This window comes from Silurus aristotelis (assembly GCF_946808225.1).
Source record: "Silurus aristotelis genome assembly, chromosome: 27".
In the NCBI taxonomy this organism is placed as follows: domain Eukaryota; kingdom Metazoa; phylum Chordata; class Actinopteri; order Siluriformes; family Siluridae; genus Silurus; species Silurus aristotelis.
Window position 1 is genome coordinate 1,535,456 of NC_139600.1, and position 15,715 is coordinate 1,551,170.

Below are 15,715 nucleotides of genomic sequence, written 5' to 3' on the forward strand. Positions count from 1 at the left end.
TTTGAAGACTTGTTTGGCCTACTTTTAATATGACCTTCATGTGTTGAAGAAGTGATAAGAAGCCATGTTGGTTTATTAGGCTTATTGACTGCTTTCACCAGTCAGAAGTGATAGCTCAATGGGTAAGGTCTTGGTTTAAGGATCTGTAGCTCCCCACAAGGTTGTGGGTTCAAACCCCACCATTGTAAAGGATACATTTTTTTTATTATTTTGAAATCGAATAGTTTGTCTACTTTGTGACATTAAACTGTAAATCTATTTGTTAATTAAAGAGACCTGTTGAAAAGATTGGGTAATTTCTTTGTATTTTTTGAAGACTTGTTTGGCCTACTTTTAATATTAGCTACATGTGTTGAAGAATTGATAAGAAGCCATGTTGGTTTATTAGGCTTATTGACTGCTTTCACCAGTCAGAAGTGATAGCTCAATGGGTAAGGTCTTGGATTACCCATCAGTAGCTCCCCACAAGTTTGTGGGTTCAAACCCCACAATTGTGAAGGATACATTTCTATTTTTATTTTGAAATCTAATAGTTTGTCTACTTTGTGACATTAAACTGTAAATCTATTTGTTAATTAAAGAGACCTGTTGAAAAGATTGGTTAATTTCTTTGTATTTTTTGAAGACTTGTTTGGCCTACTTTTAATATGACCTTCATGTGTTGAAGAATTGATAAGAAGCCATGTTGGTTTATTAGGCTTATTGACTGCTTTCACCAGACAGAAGTGATAGCTCAATGGGTAAGGTCTTGGTTTAACCATCAGTAACTCCCCACAAGGTTGTGGGTTCAAACCCCACCATTGTGAAGGAACAAATATTTTTTTTTTATATTTAAAATCTAATAGTTTGTCTACTTTGTGACATTAAACTGTAAATCTATTTGTTAATTAAAGAGACCTGTTGAAAAGATTGGTTAATTTCTTTGTATTTGTTGAAAACTTGTTTGGCCTACTTTTAATATTAGCTACATGTGTTGAAGAATTGATAAGAAGCCATGTTGGTTTATTAGGCTTATTGACTGCTTTCACTAGTCAGAAGTGATAGCTCAATGGGTAAGGTCTTGGTTTAAGGATCTGTAGCTCCCCACAAGTTTGTGGGTTCAAACCCCACCATTGTAAAGGATACATTTTTATTTTAATTTTGAAATCTAATAGTTTGTCTACTTTGTGACATTAAACTGTAAATCTATTTGTTAATTAAAGAGACCTGTTGAAAAGATTGCTTTATTATTTTGTTTTTTTTAAAGAGTTGTTTGGCCTACTTTTAATATTAGCTACATGTGTTGAAGAATTGATAAGAAGCCATGTTGGTTTATTAGGCTTATTGACTGCTTTCACTAGTCGGAAGTGATAGCTCAATGGGTAAGGTCTTGGTTTAAGGATCTGTAGCTCCCCACAAGTTTGTGGGTTCAAACCCCACCATTGTAAAGGATACAATTTTATTTTTATTTTGAAATCTAATAGTTTGTCTACTTTGTGACATTAAACTGTAAATCTATTTGTTAATTAAAGAGACCTGTTGAAAAGATTGCTTTATTTTCTTTGTATTTTTTGAAGACTTGTTTGGCCTACTTTTAATATGAGCTACATGTGTTGAAGATTTGATAAGAAGCCATGTTGGTTTATTAGGCTTATTGAATGCATTCTCCAGTCAGAAGTGATAGCTCAATGGGTAAGGTCTTGGTTTACCCATCAGTAGCTCCCCACAAGTTTGTAGGTTCAAACCCCACCATTGTGAAGGAACAAATATTTTTTTTTTATATTTAAAATCTAATAGTTTGTCTACTTTGTGACATTAAACTGTAAATCTATTTGTTAATTAAAGAGACCTGTTGAAAAGATTGGTTAATTTCTTTGTATTTGTTGAAAACTTGTTTGGCCTACTTTTGATTTTAGCTACATGTGTTGAAGAATTGATAAGAAGCCATGTTGGTTTATTAGGCTTATTGACTGCTTTCACTAGTCAGAAGTGATAGCTCAATGGGTAAGGTCTTGGTTTAAGGATCTGTAACTCCCCACAAGTTTGTGGGTTCAAACCCCACCATTGTAAAGGATACATTTTTTTTTTTTTTGAAATCTAATAGTTTGTCTACTTTGTGACATTAAACTGTAAATCTATTTGTTAATTAAAGAGACCTGTTGAAAAGATTGCTTTATTATTTTGTTTTTTTTAAAGACTTGTTTGGCCTACTTTTAATATGAGCTACATGTGTTGAAGAAGTGATAAGAAGCCATGTTGGTTTATTAGGCTTATTGACTGCTTTTACCAGTCAGAAGTGATAGCTCAATGGGTAAGGTCTTGGTTTACCCATCATTAGCTCCCCACAAGGTTGTGGGTTTAAACCCACCACTGTGAAGGAAAAAAATATTTTTTTTAAATTTAAAATCTAATAGTTTGTCTACTTTGTGACATTAAACTGTAAATCTATTTGTTAATTAAAGAGACCTGTTGAAAAGATTAGTTAATTTCTTTGTATTTTTTGAAGACTTGTTTGGCCTACTTTTAATATGACCTTCATGTGTTGAAGAAGTGATAAGAAGCCATGTTGGTTTATTAGGCTTATTGACTGCTTTCACAAGTCAGAAGTGATAGCTCAATGGGTAAGGTCTTGGTTTAAGGATCTGTAGCTCCCCACAAAGTTGTGGGTTCAAACCCCACCATTGTAAAGGATACAGTTTTTTTATTATTTTGAAATCGAATAGTTTGTCTACTTTGTGACATTAAACTGTAAATCTATTTGTTAATTAAAGAGACCTGTTGAAAAGATTGGTTAATTTCTTTGTATTTTTTGAAGACTTGTTTGGCCTACTTTTAATATGAGCTACATGTGTTGAAGAATTGATAAGAAGCCATTTTGGTTTATTAGGCTTATTGACTGCTTTCACCAGTCAGAAGTGATAGCTTAATGGGTAAGGTCTTGGTTTACCCATCAGTAGCTCCCCACAAGGTTGTAGGTTCAAACCCCACCATTGTGAAGGAACAAATATTTTATTTTAATTTAAAATCTAATAGTTTGTCTACTTTGTGACATTAAACTGTAAATCTATTTGTTATTTAAAGAGACCTGTTGAAAAGATTGCTTTATTATTTTGTTTTTTTAAAGACTTGTTTGGCCTACTTTTAATATTAGCTACATGTGTTGAAGAATTGATAAGAAGCCATGTTGGTTTATTAGGCTTATTGACTGCTTTCACCAGACAGAAGTGATAGCTCAATGGGTAAGGTATTGGTTTAAGGATCTGTAGCTTCCCACAAGGTTGTGTGTTCAAACCCAACCATTGTAAACGATACATTTTTATTTTTATTTTGAAATCTAATAGTTTGTCTACTTTGTGACATTAAACTGTAAATCTATTTGTTAATTAAAGAGACCTGTTGAAAAGATTGCTTTATTTTTTTTGTATTTTTTGAAGACTTGTTTGGCCTACTTTTAATATGAGCTACATGTGTTGAAGAAGTGATAAGAAGCCATGTTGGTTTATTAGGCTTATTGACTGCTTTCACCAGTCAGAAGTGATAGCTCAATGGGTAAGGTCTTGGATTACCCATCAGTAGCTCCCTACAAGTTTGTGGGTTCAAACCCCACCATTGTGAAGGAACAAATATTTTTTTTTAAATTTAAAATCTAATAGTTTGTCTACTTTGTGACATTAAACTGTAAATCTATTTGTTATTTAAAGAGACCTGTTGAAAAGATTGGTTAATTTCTTTGTATTTTTTGAAGACTTGTTTGGCCTACTTTTAATATGACCTTCATGTGTTGAAGAAGTGATAAGAAGCCATGTTGGTTTATTAGGCTTATTGACTGCTTTCACCAGTCAGAAGTGATAGCTCAATGGGTAAGGTCTTGGTTTAAGGATCTGTAGCTCCCCACAAGGTTGTGGGTTCAAACCCCACCATTGTAAAGGATACATTTTTTTTATTATTTTGAAATCGAATAGTTTGTCTACTTTGTGACATTAAACTGTAAATCTATTTGTTAATTAAAGAGACCTGTTGAAAAGATTGGGTAATTTCTTTGTATTTTTTGAAGACTTGTTTGGCCTACTTTTAATATTAGCTACATGTGTTGAAGAATTGATAAGAAGCCATGTTGGTTTATTAGGCTTATTGACTGCTTTCACCAGTCAGAAGTGATAGCTCAATGGGTAAGGTCTTGGATTACCCATCAGTAGCTCCCCACAAGTTTGTGGGTTCAAACCCCACAATTGTGAAGGATACATTTCTATTTTTATTTTGAAATCTAATAGTTTGTCTACTTTGTGACATTAAACTGTAAATCTATTTGTTAATTAAAGAGACCTGTTGAAAAGATTGGTTAATTTCTTTGTATTTTTTGAAGACTTGTTTGGCCTACTTTTAATATGACCTTCATGTGTTGAAGAATTGATAAGAAGCCATGTTGGTTTATTAGGCTTATTGACTGCTTTCACCAGACAGAAGTGATAGCTCAATGGGTAAGGTCTTGGTTTAACCATCAGTAACTCCCCACAAGGTTGTGGGTTCAAACCCCACCATTGTGAAGGAACAAATATTTTTTTTTTATATTTAAAATCTAATAGTTTGTCTACTTTGTGACATTAAACTGTAAATCTATTTGTTAATTAAAGAGACCTGTTGAAAAGATTGGTTAATTTCTTTGTATTTGTTGAAAACTTGTTTGGCCTACTTTTAATATTAGCTACATGTGTTGAAGAATTGATAAGAAGCCATGTTGGTTTATTAGGCTTATTGACTGCTTTCACTAGTCAGAAGTGATAGCTCAATGGGTAAGGTCTTGGTTTAAGGATCTGTAGCTCCCCACAAGTTTGTGGGTTCAAACCCCACCATTGTAAAGGATACATTTTTATTTTAATTTTGAAATCTAATAGTTTGTCTACTTTGTGACATTAAACTGTAAATCTATTTGTTAATTAAAGAGACCTGTTGAAAAGATTGCTTTATTATTTTGTTTTTTTTAAAGAGTTGTTTGGCCTACTTTTAATATTAGCTACATGTGTTGAAGAATTGATAAGAAGCCATGTTGGTTTATTAGGCTTATTGACTGCTTTCACTAGTCGGAAGTGATAGCTCAATGGGTAAGGTCTTGGTTTAAGGATCTGTAGCTCCCCACAAGTTTGTGGGTTCAAACCCCACCATTGTAAAGGATACATTTTTATTTTTATTTTGAAATCTAATAGTTTGTCTACTTTGTGACATTAAACTGTAAATCTATTTGTTAATTAAAGAGACCTGTTGAAAAGATTGCTTTATTTTCTTTGTATTTTTTGAAGACTTGTTTGGCCTACTTTTAATATGAGCTACATGTGTTGAAGATTTGATAAGAAGCCATGTTGGTTTATTAGGCTTATTGAATGCATTCTCCAGTCAGAAGTGATAGCTCAATGGGTAAGGTCTTGGTTTACCCATCAGTAGCTCCCCACAAGTTTGTAGGTTCAAACCCCACCATTGTGAAGGAACAAATATTTTATTTTAATTTAAAATCTAATAGTTTGTCTACTTTGTGACATTAAACTGTAAATCTATTTGTTATTTAAAGAGACCTGTTGAAAAGATTGCTTTATTATTTTGTTTTTTTAAAGACTTGTTTGGCCTACTTTTAATATTAGCTACATGTGTTGAAGAATTGATAAGAAGCCATGTTGGTTTATTAGGCTTATTGACTGCTTTCACCAGACAGAAGTGATAGCTCAATGGGTAAGGTATTGGTTTAAGGATCTGTAGCTTCCCACAAGGTTGTGTGTTCAAACCCCACCATTGTAAACGATACATTTTTATTTTTATTTTGAAATCTAATAGTTTGTCTACTTTGTGACATTAAACTGTAAATCTATTTGTTAATTAAAGAGACCTGTTGAAAAGATTGCTTTATTTTTTTTGTATTTTTTGAAGACTTGTTTGGCCTACTTTTAATATGAGCTACATGTGTTGAAGATTTGATAAGAAGCCATGTTGGTTTATTAGGCTTATTGACTGCTTTCTCCAGTCAGAAGTGATAGCTCAATGGGTAAGGTCTTGGTTTACCCATCAGTAGCTCCCCACAAGTTTGTAGGTTCAAACCCCACAATTGTGAAGGAGACTTTTCTTTTTAAATTCAAAATCTAATAGTTTGTCTAATTTGTGACATTAAACTGTAAATCTATTTGTTAATTCAAGAGACCTGTTGAAAAGATTGCTTTATTTCTTTGTATTTTTTGAAGACTTGTTTGGCCTACTTTTAATATGAGCTTCATGTGTTGAAGATTTAATAAGAAGCCATGTTGGTTTATTAGGCTTATTGACTGCTTTCTTCAGTCAGAAGTGATAGCTCAATGGGTAAGGTCTTGGTTTACCCATCAGTAGCTCCCCACAAGGTTGTAGGTTCAAACCCCACCACTGTGAAGGAAAAAATATATATTTTTTTTATTCAAAATCTAATAGTTTGTCTACTTTGTGACATTAAACTGTAAATCTATTTGTTAATCAAAGAGACCTGTTGAAAAGATTGGTTAATTTCTTTGTATTTTTTGAAGACTTGTTTGGCCTACTTTTAATATGACCTACATGTGTTGAAGAAGTGATAAGAAGCCATGTTGGTTTATTAGGCTTATTGACTGCTTTCACCAGTCAGAAGTGATAGCTCAATGGGTAAGGTCTTGGTTTACCCATCAGTAGCTCCCCTCAAGGTTGTGTGTTCAAACCCCACCATTGTAAAGGATAAATTTTTTTTTATTATTTTGAAATCGAATAGTTTGTCTACTTTGTGACATTAAACTGTAAATCTATTTGTTATTTAAAGAGACCTGTTGAAAAGATTGGTTAATTTCTTTGTATTTTTTGAAGACTTGTTTGGCCTACTTTTAATTTGACCATGTGTTGAAGAATTGATAAGAAGCCATGTTGGTTTATTAGGCTTATTGACTGCTTTCACCAGTCAAAAGTGATAGCTCAATGGGTAAGGTCTTGGTTTACCCATCAGTAGCTCCCCACAAGTTTGTAGGTTCAAACCCCACCATTGTGAAGGAGCAAATATTTTTTTTTTTAATTTAAAATCTAATAGTTTGTCTACTTTGTGACATTAAACTGTAAATCTATTTGTTAATTAAAGAGACCTGTTGAAAAGATTGGTTAATTTCTTTGTATTTTTTGAAGACTTGTTTGGCCTACTTTTAATATGAGCTACATGTGTTGAAGAATTAATAAGAAGCCATGTTGGTTTATTAGGCTTATTAATTGCTTTCACCAGTCAGAAGTGATAGCTCAATGGGTAATGTCTTGGTTTACTAATCAGTAGCTCCCCACAAGGTTGTGGGTTCAATCCCCACCATTGTGAAGGAATAAATATATTTTTTTAAATTTAAAATCTAATAGTTTGTCTACTTTGTGACATTAAACTGTAAATCTATTTGTTATTTAAAGAGACCTGTTGAAAAGATTGCTTTAATATTATTATTTTTTTTTTAAAGACTTGTTTGGCCTACTTTTAATATGAGCTACATGTGTTGAAGATTTGATAAGAAGCCATGTTGGTTTATTAGGCTTATTGACTGCTTTCTCCAGTCAGAAGTGATAGCTCAATGGGTAAGGTCTTGGTTTACCCATCAGTAGCTCCCCACAAGTTTGTAGGTTCAAACCCCACAATTGTGAAGGAGATTTTTCTTTTTAAATTCAAAATCTAATAGTTTGTCTAATTTGTGACATTAAACTGTAAATCTATTTGTTAATTCAAGAGACCTGTTGAAAAGATTGCTTTATTTCTTTGTATTTTTTGAAGACTTGTTTGGCCTACTTTTAATATGAGCTTCATGTGTTGAAGATTTAATAAGAAGCCATGTTGGTTTATTAGGCTTATTGACTGCTTTCTTCAGTCAGAAGTGATAGCTCAATGGGTAAGGTCTTGGTTTACCCATCAGTAGCTCCCCACAAGGTTGTGGGTTCAAACCCCACCACTGTGAAGGAAAAAATATATTTTTTTTTATTCAAAATCTAATAGTTTGTCTACTTTGTGACATTAAACTGTAAATCTATTTGTTAATCAAAGAGACCTGTTGAAAAGATTGGTTAATTTCTTTGTATTTTTTGAAGACTTGTTTGGCCTACTTTTAATATGACCTACATGTGTTGAAGAAGTGATAAGAAGCCATGTTGGTTTATTAGGCTTATTGACTGCTTTCACCAGTCAGAAGTGATAGCTCAATGGGTAAGGTCTTGGTTTACCCATCAGTAGCTCCCCACAAGGTTGTGTGTTCAAACCCCACCATTGTAAAGGATAAATTTTTTTTTATTATTTTGAAATCGAATAGTTTGTCTACTTTGTGACATTAAACTGTAAATCTATTTGTTATTTAAAGAGACCTGTTGAAAAGATTGGTTAATTTCTTTGTATTTTTTGAAGACTTGTTTGGCCTACTTTTAATTTGACCATGTGTTGAAGAATTGATAAGAAGCCATGTTGGTTTATTAGGCTTATTGACTGCTTTCACCAGTCAAAAGTGATAGCTCAATGGGTAAGGTCTTGGTTTACCCATCAGTAGCTCCCCACAAGTTTGTAGGTTCAAACCCCACCATTGTGAAGGAGAAAATATTTTTTTTTTAATTTAAAATCTAATAGTTTGTCTACTTTGTGACATTAAACTGTAAATCTATTTGTTAATTAAAGAGACCTGTTGAAAAGATTGGTTAATTTCTTTGTATTTTTTGAAGACTTGTTTGGCCTACTTTTAATATGAGCTACATGTGTTGAAGAATTAATAAGAAGCCATGTTGGTTTATTAGGCTTATTAATTGCTTTCACCAGTCAGAAGTGATAGCTCAATGGGTAATGTCTTGGTTTACTAATCAGTAGCTCCCCACAAGGTTGTGGGTTCAATCCCCACCATTGTGAAGGAATAAATATATTTTTTTAAATTTAAAATCTAATAGTTTGTCTACTTTGTGACATTAAACTGTAAATCTATTTGTTATTTAAAGAGACCTGTTGAAAAGATTGCTTTAATATTATTATTTTTTTTTTAAAGACTTGTTTGGCCTACTTTTAATATTAGCTACATGTGTTGAAGAATTGATAAGAAGCCATGTTGGTTTATTAGGCTTATTGACTGCTTTCACCAGTCAAAAGTTATAGCTCAATGGGTAAGGTCTTGGATTACCCATCAGTAGCTCCCCACAAGTTTGTGGGTTCAAACCCCACCATTGTGAAGGATACATTTCTATTTTTATTTTGAAATCTAATAGTTTGTCTACTTTGTGACAATAAACTGTAAATCTATTTGTTAATTAAAGAGACCTGTTGAAAAGATTGGTTAATTTCTTTGTATTTTTTGAAGACTTGTTTGGCCTACTTTTAATATTAGCTACATGTGTTGAAGAATTGATAAGAAGCCATGTTGGTTTATTAGGCTTATTGACTGCTTTCACCAGTCAAAAGTGATTGCTCAATGGGTAAGGTCTTGGATTACCCATCAGTAGCTCCCCACAAGTTTGTGGGTTCAAACCCCACCATTGTGAAGGATACATTTCTATTTTTATTTTGAAATCTAATAGTTTGTCTACTTTGTGACATTAAACTGTAAATCTATTTGTTAATTAAAGAGACCTGTTGAAAAGATTGGTTAATTTCTTTGTATTTTTTGAAGACTTGTTTGGCCTACTTTTAATATGAGCTACATGTGTTGAAGAATTGAAAAGAAGCCATGTTGGTTTTTTAGGCTTATTGACTGCTTTTACCAGACAGAAGTGATAGCTCAATGGGTAAGGTCTTGGTTTAACCATCAGTAACTCCCCACAAGGTTGTAGGTTCAAACCCCACCATTGTGAAGGAACCAATATTTTATTTAAATTTAAAATCTAATAGTTTGTCTACTTTGTGACATTAAACTGTAAATCTATTTGTTAATTAAAGAGACCTGTTGAAAAGATTGGTTAATTTCTTTGTATTTTTTGAAGACTTGTTTGGCCTACTTTTAATATGACCTACATGTGTTGAAGAAGTGATAAGAAGCCATGTTGGTTTATTAGGCTTATTGACTGCTTTCACCAGTCAGAAGTGATAGCTCAATGGGTAAGGTCTTGGTTTAAGGATCTGTAGCTCCCCACAAGGTTGTGGGTTCAAACCCCACCATTGTAAAGGATACATTTTTATTTTGAAATCTAATAGTTTGTCTACTTTGTGACATTAAACTGTAAATCTATTTGTTAATTAAAGAGACCTGTTGAAAAGATTGGTTAATTTCTTTGTATTTTTTGAAGACTTGTTTGGCCTACTTTTAATATGACCTTCATGTGTTGAAGAATTGATAAGAAGCCATGTTGGTTTATTAGGCTTATTGACTGCTTTTACCAGACAGAAGTGATAGCTCAATGGGTAAGGTCTTGGTTTAACCATCAGTAACTCCCCACAAGGTTGTGGGTTCAAACCCCACCATTGTGAAGGAACAAATATTTTTTTTTTATATTTAAAATCTAAAAGTTGGTCTACTTTGTGACATTAAACTGTAAATCTATTTGTTAATTAAAGAGACCTGTTGAAAAGATTGGTTAATTTCTTTGTATTTGTTGAAAACTTGTTTGGCCTACTTTTAATATTAGCTACATGTGTTGAAGAATTGATAAGAAGCCATGTTGGTTTATTAGGCTTATTGACTGCTTTCACTAGTCAGAAGTGATAGCTCAATGGGTAAGGTCTTGGTTTAAGGATCTGTAGCTCCCCACAAGTTTGTGGGTTCAAACCCCACCATTGTAAAGGATACATTTTTATTTTAATTTTGAAATCTAATAGTTTGTCTACTTTGTGACATTAAACTGTAAATCTATTTGTTAATTAAAGAGACCTGTTGAAAAGATTGCTTTATCATTTTGTTTTTTTTAAAGAGTTGTTTGGCCTACTTTTAATATTAGCTACATGTGTTGAAGAATTGATAAAAGCCATGTTGGTTTATTAGGCTTATTGATTGCTTTCACCAGTCAAAATTGATAGCTCAATGGGTAAGGTCTTGGATTACCCATCAGTAGCTCCCCACAAGTTTTTGGGTTCAAACCCCACCATTGTAAAGGATACATTTTTATTTTTATTTTGAAATCTAATAGTTTGTCTACTTTGTGACATTAAACTGTAAATCTATTTGTTAATTAAAGAGACCTGTTGAAAAGATTGCTTTATTTTCTTTGTATTTTTTGAAGACTTGTTTGGCCTACTTTTAATATGAGCTACATGTGTTGAAGATTTGATAAGAAGCCATGTTGGTTTATTAGGCTTATTGAATGCGTTCTCCAGTCAGAAGTGATAGCTCAATGGGTAAGGTCTTGGTTTACCCATCAGTAGCTCCCCACAAGTTTGTAGGTTCAAACCCCACCATTGTGAAGGAACAAATATTTTTTTTTTATATTTAAAATCTAATAGTTTGTCTACTTTGTGACATTAAACTGTAAATCTATTTGTTAATTAAAGAGACCTGTTGAAAAGATTGCTTTATTATTTTGTTTTTTTTAAAGACTTGTTTGGCCTACTTTTAATATGAGCTACATGTGTTGAAGAATTGATAAGAAGCCATGTTGGTTTATTAGGCTTATTGACTGCTTTTACCAGTCAGAAGTGATAGCTCAATGGGTAAGGTCTTGGTTTACCCATCATTAGCTCCCCACAAGGTTGTAGGTTTAAACCCACCACTGTGAAGGAAAAAAATATTTTTTTTAAATTTAAAATCTAATAGTTTGTCTACTTTGTGACATTAAACTGTAAATCTATTTGTTAATTAAAGAGACCTGTTGAAAAGATTAGTTAATTTCTTTGTATTTTTTGAAGACTTGTTTGGCCTACTTTTAATATGACCTTCATGTGTTGAAGAATTGATAAGAAGCCATGTTGGTTTATTAGGCTTATTGACTGCTTTCACCAGTCAGAAGTGATAGCTCAATGGGTAAGGTCTTGGTTTAAGGATCTGTAGCTCCCCACAAAGTTGTGGGTTCAAACCCCACCATTGTAAAGGATACATTTTTTTATTATTTTGAAATCGAATAGTTTGTCTACTTTGTGACATTAAACTGTAAATCTATTTGTTAATTAAAGAGACCTGTTGAAAAGATTGGTTAATTTCTTTGTATTTTTTGAAGACTTGTTTGGCCTACTTTTAATATGAGCTACATGTGTTGAAGAATTGATAAGAAGCCATTTTGGTTTATTAGGCTTATTGACTGCTTTCACCAGTCAGAAGTGATAGCTCAATGGGTAAGGTCTTGGTTTACCCATCAGTAGCTCCCCACAAGGTTGTAGGTTCAAACCCCACCATTGTGAAGGAACAAATATTTTATTTTAATTTAAAATCTAATAGTTTGTCTACTTTGTGACATTAAACTGTAAATCTATTTGTTATTTAAAGAGACCTGTTGAAAAGATTGCTTTATTATTTTGTTTTTTTAAAGACTTGTTTGGCCTACTTTTAATATTAGCTACATGTGTTGAAGAATTGATAAGAAGCCATGTTGGTTTATTAGGCTTATTGACTGCTTTCACCAGACAGAAGTGATAGCTCAATGGGTAAGGTATTGGTTTAAGGATCTGTAGCTTCCCACAAGGTTGTGGGTTCAAACCCCACCATTGTAAAGGATACATTTTTATTTTTATTTTGAAATCTAATAGTTTGTCTACTTTGTGACATTAAACTGTAAATCTATTTGTTAATTAAAGAGACCTGTTGAAAAGATTGCTTTATTTTTTTTGTATTTTTTGAAGACTTGTTTGGCCTACTTTTAATATGAGCTACATGTGTTGAAGATTTGATAAGAAGCCATGTTGGTTTATTAGGCTTATTGACTGCTTTCTCCAGTCAGAAGTGATAGCTCAATGGGTAAGGTCTTGGTTTACCCATCAGTAGCTCCCCATAAGATTGTAGGTTCAAACCCCACAATTGTGAAGGAGATTTTTCTTTTTAAATTCAAAATCTAATAGTTTGTCTAATTTGTGACATTAAACTGTAAATCTATTTGTTAATTAAAGAGACCTGTTGAAAAGATTGCTTTATTTCTTTGTATTTTTTGAAGACTTGTTTGGCCTACTTTTAATATGAGCTTCATGTGTTGAAGATTTAATAAGAAGCCATGTTGGTTTATTAGGCTTATTGACTGCTTTCTTCAGTCAGAAGTGATAGCTCAATGGGTAAGGTCTTGGTTTACCCATCAGTAGCTCCCCACAAGGTTGTGGGTTCAAACCCCACCACTGTGAAGGAAAAAATATATATTTTTTTTATTCAAAATCTAATAGTTTGTCTACTTTGTGACATTAAACTGTAAATCTATTTGTTAATCAAAGAGACCTGTTGAAAAGATTGGTTAATTTCTTTGTATTTTTTGAAGACTTGTTTGGCCTACTTTTAATATGACCTACATGTGTTGAAGAAGTGATAAGAAGCCATGTTGGTTTATTAGGCTTATTGACTGCTTTTACCAGTCAGAAGTGATAGCTCAATGGGTAAGGTCTTGGTTTACCCATCAGTAGCTCCCCACAAGGTTGTGTGTTCAAACCCCACCATTGTAAAGGATAAATTTTTTTTTTATAATTTTGAAATCGAATAGTTTGTCTACTTTGTGACATTAAACTGTAAATCTATTTGTTAATTAAAGAGACCTGTTGAAAAGATTTTTTATTTTCTTTGTATTTTTTGAAGACTTGTTTGGCATACTTTTATTATGAGCTACATGTGTTGAAGAATTGATAAGAAGACATGTTGGTTTATTAGGCTTATTGACTGCATTCACCAGTCAGAAGTGATAGCTCAATGGGTAATGTCTTAGTTTACCCATCAGTAGCTCCCCACAAGGTTGTGGGTTCAAACCCCACCATTGTGAAGGAACAAATATTTTTTTTTAAATTTAAAATCTAATAGTTTGTCTACTTTGTGACATTAAACTGTAAATCTATTTGTTATTTAAAGAGACCTGTTGAAAAGATTGGTTAATTTCTTTGTATTTTTTGAAGACTTGTTTGGCCTACTTTTAATATGACCATGTGTTGAAGAATTGATAAGAAGCCATGTTGGTTTATTAGGCTTATTGACTGCTTTTACCAGTCAAAAGTGATAGCTCAATGGGTAAGGTCTTGGTTTACCCATCAGTAGCTTCCCACAAGTTTGTATGTTCAAACCCCACCATTTTGAAGGAGCAAATAATTTTTTTTTTATTTAAAATCTAATAGTTTGTCTACTTTGTGACATTAAACTGTAAATCTATTTGTTATTTAAAGAGACCTGTTGAAAAGATTGGTTAATTTCTTTGTATTTTTTGAAGACTTGTTTGGCCTACTTTTAATATGTGCTACATGTGTTGAAGAATTGATAAGAAGCCATGTTGGTTTATTAGGCTTATTGACTGCTTTCACCAGTCAGAAGTGATAGCTCAATGGGTAAGGTCTTGGATTACCCATCAGTAGCTCCCTACAAGTTTGTGGGTTCAAACCCCACCATTGTGAAGGAACAAATATTTTTTTTTAAATTTAAAATCTAATAGTTTGTCTACTTTGTGACATTAAACTGTAAATCTATTTGTTATTTAAAGAGACCTGTTGAAAAGATTGCTTTATTATTATTTTTTTTTTTAAAGACTTGTTTGGCCTACTTTTAATATTAGCTACATGTGTTGAAGAATTGATAAGAAGCCATGTTGGTTTATTAGGCTTATTGACTGCTTTCACCAGTCAAAAGTTATAGCTCAATGGGTAAGGTCTTGGATTACCCATCAGTAGCTCCCCACAAGTTTGTGGGTTCAAACCCCACCATTGTGAAGGATACATTTCTATTTTTATTTTGAAATCTAATAGTTTGTCTACTTTGTGACAATAAACTGTAAATCTATTTGTTAATTAAAGAGACCTGTTGAAAAGATTTGTTAATTTCTTTGTATTTTTTGAAGACTTGTTTGGCCTACTTTTAATATTAGCTACATGTGTTGAAGAATTGATAAGAAGCCATGTTGGTTTATTAGGCTTATTGACTGCTTTCACCAGTCAAAAGTGATTGCTCAATGGGTAAGGTCTTGGATTACCCATCAGTAGCTCCCCACAAGTTTGTGGGTTCAAACCCCACCATTGTGAAGGATACATTTCTATTTTTATTTTGAAATCTAATAGTTTGTCTACTTTGTGACATTTAACTGTAAATCTATTTGTTGATTAAAGAGACCTGTTGAAAAGATTAGTTAATTTCTTTGTATTTTTTGAAGACTTGTTTGGCCTACTTTTAATATGACCATGTGTTGAAGAAGTGATAAGAAGCCATGTTGGTTTATTAGGCTTATTGACTGCTTTCACCAGTCAGAAGTGATAGCTCAATGGGTAAGGTCTTGGTTTAAGGATCTGTAGCTCCCCACAAGGGTGTGGGTTCAAACCCCACCATTGTAAAGGATACATTTTTTTATTATTTTGAAATCGAATAGTTTGACTACTTTGTGACATTAAACTGTAAATCTATTTGTTAATTAAAGAGACCTGTTGAAAAGATTGGTTAATTTCGTTGTATTTTTTGAAGACTTGTTTGGCCTACTTTTAATATGAGCTACATGTGTTGAAGAATTGATAAGAAGCCATTTTGGTTTATTAGGCTTATTGACTGCTTTCACCAGTCAGAAGTGATAGCTCAATGGGTAAGGTCTTGGTTTACCCATCAGTAGCTCCCCACAAGGTTGTAGGTTCAAACCCCACCATTGTGAAGGAACAAATATTTTATTTTAATTTAAAATCTAATAGTTTGTC